Source organism: Cyprinodon tularosa, unplaced genomic scaffold (genome assembly GCF_016077235.1).
Source record: "Cyprinodon tularosa strain WSP-4 unplaced genomic scaffold, ASM1607723v1 ctg414, whole genome shotgun sequence".
NCBI classification, from domain to species: domain Eukaryota; kingdom Metazoa; phylum Chordata; class Actinopteri; order Cyprinodontiformes; family Cyprinodontidae; genus Cyprinodon; species Cyprinodon tularosa.
The window spans coordinates 561,401-570,645 of record NW_024039135.1 but is presented as its reverse complement, the minus strand read 5'-3'; the positions used below and the strand labels follow the sequence as shown (position 1 = coordinate 570,645).

General features: G+C 36.5%; 1 protein-coding gene across 24 annotated transcripts in view; it reads left to right on the top strand.

Moving 5' to 3' along the window:
* Window positions 1-1,275: 1,275 nt before the first annotated feature.
* The window catches only part of LOC119792225 (adhesion G protein-coupled receptor L3-like), a 359,986-nt gene continuing 352,016 nt past the window's right edge, over window positions 1,276-9,245 (top strand). For 13 of the 24 annotated variants that reach the window (XM_038298779.1, XM_038298782.1, XM_038298778.1 and 10 more), the window contains exon 1: window positions 1,278-1,824. The gene's annotated coding sequence lies outside the window, so the exon portion shown is untranslated. Of the gene's footprint in view, window positions 1,825-9,245 lie in introns of all 24 variants that reach the window. The other 11 variants (XM_038298763.1, XM_038298761.1, XM_038298759.1 and 8 more) reach the window with 2 other exon arrangements.

Sequence of the window (9,245 nt, the reverse complement as noted above, 5' to 3'; positions counted from 1 at the left end):
TTTTACCAACCCTCAGATGGACTATACACAGTTATTAACATAGTAATTACAAGTACCACTGTCTGTTTGCTATTGATGTCGTGTTTAAAAATAAAAAAATGGCTCACCATCATGTTGAAATCTGCTATTTGTTGGGGTATAAATAAGGTCTGGACAATCAATCTGGTATCATGTGCACCATTACATCTGCAAAGAGATGTCCTAGTCCACAATAGCATAGGGAGCCACCCAGGTGTGAGTGACGGGGCCCTAAGCAACTGCAGTCTCTGCTTACCGATAGTTACGCCATTGTAATGACTTAATAGATGAACTGAAAAAAAAGCCTATATATATCCATGGCTGGACATCTCTCCGCTTGTCTGACTTTTTTTAAGGAGTATTGATAGGGGCGGAGCTAGATGGGGGGCCAGCGGTGGCCATGGCCACCCTTAGCCAATCATTGGCCACCCCTACCATTTATTTCCCTCTAACACAGACGGTGGCAGCAGTAATACTCTCAAGTGGAATATTCAAAACATTTTATTTTTTCATATATTAACAATTAGCTGATAACAAAAACACTGATGTTAATTATGCACATCAATATACTAACATCAAAGATAATAAACACAGATTTCAAGCAGAAACAGACTTTGTGTTTTATGGGATAAAGAGAAAATTATGTTTCTCTGCAAGTCATCTAGGAGTCTCCACTGAAAACGTATCAATTTATGTAGATATTAGTACTTGCAGAATGATTATTGATAAAAGTGGAAAAGACGTTCGTCCAAAACTCACACCTGAAAGAATTTCATCCATTATACCTTTTATCTAGAAAGTACAGATGTATAATATATTTATCTATTTCTTAGAAAAGACCATGGGAAAGTATAGTTTGACTTTATTTAGAAAATATGGATGTTTTGCTCATTAATTCTCCTGTTGGAACAGTATAACCGTGAAGATTTGGTGCCTATCTACTTAGGGTCACCCCTCAGCCTACAATGGTTATTGCCTGGCCACCCTTTTTAATATTTTCTGGCAACGCCTCTGATATTGAACCTTAATGATGGAGAAGAGGAAATTCTCTTAAATATTGCAGTCACAGGCTCACACAGAATGTAATATAACACAGGTCTCCTTGCGAGCCTCAGGCAAAAATATACACAATATAGTGTTGGGGGAGCCTTTGCAGCAGCATGTTATCCAGAGTCTGCTGCTAGGTGGAGCCCGAGTATACGGTGAGAGCGTCTGTGCGCATCCGAGCTCTCCCTTCCTTCACCTTTCCACTGGCGCTCCAAAACCGCCTTCATACAGATTCACTCCCAGCCAGTGCGCACTATTGGTTTGTCATAGTCGCCGTGAGCGCAGTTTTCTTTGGAAAATCACTAGACTTGGATGTTATTTTTTCTGAAAGGGGAAAAAGAAAAAATATATACATTTTCTGCTTTTAAGAGTCTTCTGGATACTCTTTTTGTTGTTTTATTATGACCGATGAGGTGTCGCTCTTCCAGCTTCCACGGGACGTGATGTAGCCCCCGTACAGAGAGGAAAGACTTGTGACTACATATTGGGATGTAAAGGAGAGAAGTGGGGACTGTGGAAAGCTTCTTGTTGTGTTTTCCTTGTTTTTTTTCTTCCTCCCCTCGGGATTCTGGAAGGCACAACCAGACTAATTCATAGGAGTCTAAACCGAGCGGCTGGATTCGCTGCTCTGTCTCCTCGATCCCCTTCAAGCAATCAAGCAACGTTTGAAGAGGACACTTTTTTTTTTTTCTCCTGGTGAAAAATTGATGCACGCTTTGAATCCGTGCATGTGCACAACTAATCTTTAAGCACGGCGCGGTAAGTGTGGCGTTCCTCTGCATTTTTCCTTGTGCGCGCATCTACTATTATCCTGCAGATTCAGCTCAGGGCGATGATAATGTCCACCAATGAAAGCCTGCAGCGGCGTTAGAGGCGTTAAACTCGACTATTAATGACTTCAAACTGGAATATATGCGCGTTTTTTATGATAAACCCAGAGTTGATCAGTGCGCAGGATAAAGGGATTTAAATTTCCATCTGGGACTAATTCATCCGACCTCTCAACGCTTGATTATCCTCCAATTAATCAGTATTGCTGCTGTTTTTCTCTCTGGAGTTTAAACCAAAACTATTGCTGCTGAGCACAGAAGTTTTAAAGCTCAATGCATATGAGGGAAGTTTTTTCCCCTTTCTTTTTGCTTCCAGTTCTGTGAGATGCACCTGACTCTGAAAGGCTTTGTGTCTTAGCAAAAAAAAAAAAAAAAGGTGCTGGAAGAAAACGCAGGCCTGGGCTGTGCAGCATCGTCTGAATTTTTTATTAAAGGCTATGAGTGTGTCTTAAAAAATGTAAAATAAAAATAAAAAAACAGGCCTGCAGAGCAATTGGCGTGCAAAATCCACACCTTTCCACCAAACACACAACTCTTTGTTGACTTGTTTACAGCTGCAGGGAATATCCAATGCCATCAGAAAAGCATGAAAACTGCACAACACGCATGATTTTTTAATGCACAAACAAAAAATAGTTGCAAATGGCTCCAGATTTAGTAACAATCTGGAGAGAGGGGCAAACTTCAGTTTTAAAAGGCCCCACTGTGTCAAATCCTTCAAACCGTGGCGATGAAGTCTTTAAATATGGATACAATTTGGAATTATATCTGATTTTGTCATTTTTATTCAGCATTTTATTCAATGCATCCTTATCTGACAATTAGGACCATGATATCCAGGACTGCAGCACCATCTGTCATATACACAGCATATAGGTGGAATTTCCCTCAAGCAAATGACACACATTTTTTCACAGTCTGCACACACTTCTTGCCTTTCTAGCAGCAGTGAAAAACCTTGACTTCTCCCCCACCCTCTAGGGGGAAACTCAAGGGGACATTTGATGCTTTTCGACTAAACTGTTAAGCCAACCTGCACTTTGTTTTGTCTCATCCGTTTTGACTCAGTTTTAAGTGCTCCTCCTTGAGGAATATAATCTGGGTGGTATTTAATCTAGCTGTAGTTGAACCCAGCATCTGGTGTGATACCTGATGGGGATGGCACTGCAAGAAAATAAAAGTGATTCCTGCTTTTGCAAAATTCGATCCGCGTTCTTCTTAGTGAATTGGACATCTAAAGGAATCAATGTTTCCTGGTAAATCTAAGTAAAGAAGCAGAAGGTGAAAATAAAGTTTAACATAGCACGAAAAAGGGTTGGAAGACGAGGATGAACAGTTTTATCCAATTATTCATTAAGATAATAAAAGGGATTCTCAAAAGTTAAAGTTAGTAAAGGAATAAGTTATCACTTTCTTTTGGCTAGTTAAACACATTTTCATATATATGTATTTTTGTATGTTTTTTAACAAAAAAAAAAATAAATCATAGATCACTTATTACGATTGGTTGGCCATAATTACTTTAAACATGGATTATCAGACTTTTACACATATTTTGTTCCTTTATCCTTTATTCTCAACATAAGATAACATAACATAAGGTTGTTACTGAATGGAGGAGAAACTCAAAGTGTCAGTGTTTTAAAAATAAATTATATAACACAAAGGCTTGAGATAGGAACATGTATTTTCTGCATGTAAGCTGAAGCTGTGGCTTAAAACAATAAACATTGGAATAAAATAAAACAGAAAGCTTCTTCCCTGTTTACACAATAGTTTATATAATTTCAATAAATGATCTGAACTCATAACCTCTAAGGAAAAGGATCTTTCTTCCCCATGAGACGTGGTGGAGTAAACATAATTAGGCTGTCTTGTTCGTACAGTTTCTTGTTTTTTTCCTACTGAATTGTGCATTACAGTAATGCAGGTTGATTTTTCTGCCGCCTGAAAAAAACAACAACTTTTGTTTGATTTGAAAGAGGGTGCACCTCTTCATTTCTCTAAAAAAATATTTCCATTGATTTGATTTTTGCCATTTATGTAAAGAAAGGAGCACTTCAATTTGTGACTGCTGCGTGAAAGAAGCAGGCTTTCATGCAGTCTTTATTAGGTTAGGGTTGGGATTTAGCTTTATGGTTTATCCGATATAGCTTTACATATAAATTTGCATAATTGCCTTTCTTTTTATTTTGTTTAGTGAGTATACTCGGGTGCTTTAGTGTACTATCGGCATATTTCTATATGCTTTTTTAAATTCAGGAATGTTGTAGAGGAGATTTTGCTTCCTTAGCCTTAATTCTTTGTTGGTTTGTTTTAGAAGTTGGAATTCAGATCAAGGAATTACATCACCTGAGTTTAGAGTTGTGAGATTTTGTTGGTGACCTGCTAAAGCTCCAACTAGGCAATAATGATGCATTTTTATTAACTCTAGTGGTCTTTCAGGATAAATCAGAATGTAGATAAGTTGATTTTTCTAAACCAGATGTTTCAGAAAAGTTTTGTAGTGGCTTGTCCAACAGAAGATTGCTGACCTGACAGGCGTTCAGCGGAGAGTTAGTCGATGTAATAAAAGGTCATGGCTAAGTACTCTGACTGTTCAGACGGTTGTATACAATTATTTAAATGAGAAGTTGTGGGAAAGGTAATTGTGTGGTAGAAAAAGGTGCACAATCACTAGGAATAACTGACACCCTGTGGGGATTGTGAAGAAAAGCTCACCTGAGGGTAGAGGAGATTATAGAAGTGTGCGACTGACTGCGACTGGAGGCAGAAATTCCAGGGACACTAGATGTAGACGTATCCAGGGCATAGACTGTAACCTTTGTGTTCTTTGGGTAATCTGACACCTGGAAAGATGTTTTAAAAAAAAAATCTCTTTCTGGGTTTGGAGGAACAAGAAATTACTGTTTTCTGTTAAAAGTTCCACGTTCTTTTCGGAGCATGTTATTGCCTTGCCTGATTTGTCAGAGAGCTGGCCTGACCTTAACCCTAGAAGAAAATCGACACAGCAATGCAAAAACGAAGGGGTGAGACTCCAAAACTTATGGAGATAATATGAAGGGGGTTTCTAGTGTTTCAGTCTGCAATCCTTTCTGAATTCACTATCATTTTTTATTCATTTAAGCAAAATTCCCTTTTTATTGAAAGCAGAATTTTTGAAGATTCATTATCCATTAGTAAGAATTATCTATACTGATAGATTGACTTATATCAACCTGTGTAATAAGTCGAATCCTCCTTAAATTAAATTACTAAAATTTCTCTTTCTATGATATTCACATTTTAGTTGAGGTACGCAATCAAATCCGAAACATGTTGACCAAAACTAACTTGTGCAGCACTCTCCGTTCCACTGCTTTAATGAGATACAAGCCACCAGAATTGCTGTTTACATCTGCAACATCCAGATGTTTTACTTGCACTGCAGCCATATTGGATCCTGATATCTGCTCTGCAAGGGCAGCTCTGACATTTGAAATGGAATTCCTTTTTCAAGTGGCCTTCTGGTAACGTTGGCATTGGTTATCTTTATGTCTATGTTTTATTCTTAGTAAGGAGCTAGAAATGTTTCACCCACACCTTCGAAATATGGAAAAAGATTAATATATTTAGATGTCTTTTGAAGGCAAAACGGCATGACTGCATTGCAGTTGTTTTATTTGTTGTTTATAGCAATGTAAGTCCAAAAAAAAAAAAAAAAATGTCATTCCCATAAACATGGCTAACCAAAGCTTAACCCCCTTAACAGATTCTGACCATAATGAAACAGGAGTGATGCTGATTTAGATTGTGCCCTGTTTGGGCAGTGATCGAGTGGAAACATCCAAGTTATTTAGAATATACAATTCCCACACTGTGAGAGATACTTGCTAAAAAGTAGAACTCTCCACAAGAACTTATCGAAACCTGACACAGGTTTTAGTTGTTTGCAAAATCTTTTGGTTTAGAATTGTGTTAAAAATGGGAAAAAAAAGAAAATGCTTGAGGTTCAATCTTGTACTGGTGTATATCTAATAGAAGCTTCTACATAAGTTAATATTTAAGTGTGAAAATAAGTGCAAGAATGACAGATGAGCAACTTTTGTTTTTGTCTGTCCACTTAAAATGTTTGAAAATATTTCGGAAGGTCACGGGCAGCAGGGACATTGGATTTTCTGTTCATAAAACTAAAAAAAAACATAATTTCGGTTGGAGATAACAAAAGACGACATTCATCTTTCCAATCCTTTTTTCCCCCTTTTTTTACTGCCAGCTGGCAATTACTGCAAAATGAGATGAAGTGCAGCAATTCTTGTAAAAATTGTTGGTCTCTATGGCTACCATTCAGCAGGCGCTTTCTTACATGTGGAAACTGCAGCATTGCCTGCTTTTTTTACAATACAGTTCATACAATAACAGACTGTCAATACTTGGTGCACTGGTCTGCTTTGTATAAAATGGAATTAATTTCAGCTGCAATAGTGGATCTGAATTAAAATGGTCATAAACAGAAAATGTATTGAGATGTACAGCTACCTATGTCTTTAATATACATGTTCTTGTGATTCCAATGAGAAAACCTTCGGAGATTTGCACAACTAAGGATTTCTCTGCGCTTCCTTTATTTCTGTCCACTCATACATTTCAGCCTTTTTTTTTCTTAGCCAGCAGCTATTTGTCTCTTTCAGCACATAAAAACCTTAAGAACACCACATTATTGTTCTTGAAAAAAAAAAACATCTCTTCTTTCCATTTTATTTATTCATTTATTTATTCATCATTTTAACTCTTATCACAAGAGGCACAGTCTGGGATGCTTGACAAATTAGAAAATACGTCCAGTAGAGAAGAGATGAGCTCTGGATTCAGACATGCTGTCTAAATGATGGATTTTTAAAACTTATTTGGCAGTTGAATGGTTGTTTATCCCTGCGGCTGGATGCTGACATGCTAAGCATCGTACAGATATCTTCAGAAGGGTGGAGATGACAGTTTATACTGTTGGCTGACTTTGTCCCTGGGAGCTGTAAAGCAACTGGAAGGAGACAGAACGACTGAATATTCCCGTTTATGCCGTTCCATACATAGCTTATAAACTCGTAATGTCCGTCCTTTTAAAAATAACACAGACAGGTCACTTGGTGCGGTGTATTCCCATTCCTGTTAGGTAAATGTCACTGGCTGCTAACCTGAGGCTCCTTGTCTTTCTGTGACTGCAGCCGTCATGCTGTTAGGCGTAAGGCAGGTCACTCAGCTGGGGCCCTCATTCTGGCAGCAATGTCAAACAAGAAAAGAAGCAAAAGCTTGAGTAGGGGAAGAAAAAAAAGGCTTGTGGCCAAGAAAAGGTCCGCAAGGTGCAAGCCTCTCAACACTTTCCCTGACCTGTCTCATAAAAAGCGCGGACACAAAGGTTTTGACACAAGCTTTCACAAAACTCTGAATGTTAAATTGTAGGAAATGGGGTTAAAGTTTAGATGGAGATTTGATGGGAAGAACAGACAATTTCTATTTTGGGGGGCAAAAGGTAGAGGTCTTCAGACTGGCCTCAATGTTTGGGGGCCATTTATGTGTAAAAGCCTTGAAAAAGCTGAACACAACAGATGGTGAAAGAAAAGAAACCAATTGATGTACTGTATGGCAGCACAGTTTGAGTAGAAAGGTTTAAGTGACTGACATATATGTTGGTTTTCTTGTGTGTTCGTCACAGCCTTGAATCATGAAAAGAGCTATTGGAAAAATGTGTGAAATTGGCTGTAAAAATGCAACATGACATGAGTGAAGAACATTTTGAACAGATGCACTTATGTCAGAGGTTGTAAGAACCTGTGCATGAGGCAATTTCAGTTTTCTGTGAAATACTGAGGAAAATCAATGCTGTTTGTTCATCTACCATGAGTAAATTCAATATGTTGTTTCAGAAATATAGACTTAATCCTTCTTACAATTAAAAAATATATATATGTGTGTGTGTATATATATATATATATTTACATATAAACCTTTTTAAGATTCAACTCAAATAAATTACAAGCAGAGAGAATAAAGGTCAGGATTTGCACTGGATAAAATCGAAATGTAGATAAGTCATTTTTTCTTAAAATAAGTGCATTTGTTCTTGGATTAAGGAGGCAATGGAACAAGACTTTTAACACTAACAATAAGAAAACCTAATTGGATTGTCTTCTCATTCCATTGGCAAACTATCTCATTTACCTACTGAAATTATGGGTAAATTCATTTAATTTAAGATATTTTTACTTATTTCTAAATCGTTTTTTCCAGTGTGAACCCAGGGCCATCTAATCTAAATGCAGGGTAGACTTGCGTAACACAAGAATAGAAAAAAGTCTGTACCTTTGCACCAAATCATTAAATGTTGGTAAAAGATTTTAAGTGCCGCAGTATAATATTTTCTTATAGATTGTGCTCCATGGTGAGTTGACTACTTGCTGGTTATGGAATGTACAGCTAAAAATACCTGTTTGGACAACAGGGGCTATATTAAATTTTTGGATCATTATCATTATCAACAGTTAAAAGATAGTTGCTTATTTATTTTCATTGTCTTCTCACACAGTAACCACTGAGCTGCACTTGAAAGCCGTAAAGCATATTAGAAAATGACACTGCCTGATGCTTCTGTTAGAACAATAAATGCTGATCCTACTCGCTTTCATTATATTGTTTCGAATTTTGGCTCAATTGCTAGCTATCTGCTTCTAGCTTATAATTATAAGCTCATACTTGCATATATTAAAATTTGGTATGTACTTATTTGTGTTGCTTGGATTCTTAATTACATGAACAAAGAATTGTAAAAAATATGTTACTCATACAATTGTGTTGTTGAACAGATAACGCAGCTTTATTTAGTTTCTAATTAGTATATATATATATATATACCGGTATATATATATATATATATATATATATATATATATATATATATATATACAGTATATATATATATATATATATATATATATATATATATATATATATATATATATATATATATGTTTTTTTTTTGGTGGGAAAATCATGAATAAGAGAATTTAGGGTTTGAGTGCAGCTCAAACTAGTTACTGCTTAAGCTTGATGTCACAATTGAGACTCTGGTCAGTTCCTGTTTTTCTCACTTTAAAGAGTCAACGCCTTATAAATATCTAAACCTTTGCAGTTTTTGTTTTGCAAGAAATCCCACAAGAAAGACTTTGAAAAAAAAAGCCTAAATGAATGTTAGCATGCTAGTATTTATGGTAGAAATTTGCAATGTATCTCTTCCCATTGCACGATATTTTTAAGGATAGATATATTTGATTATAATTTCATTTATAAACATTTTTTATTTTGTTTCTAAGGGCAGCC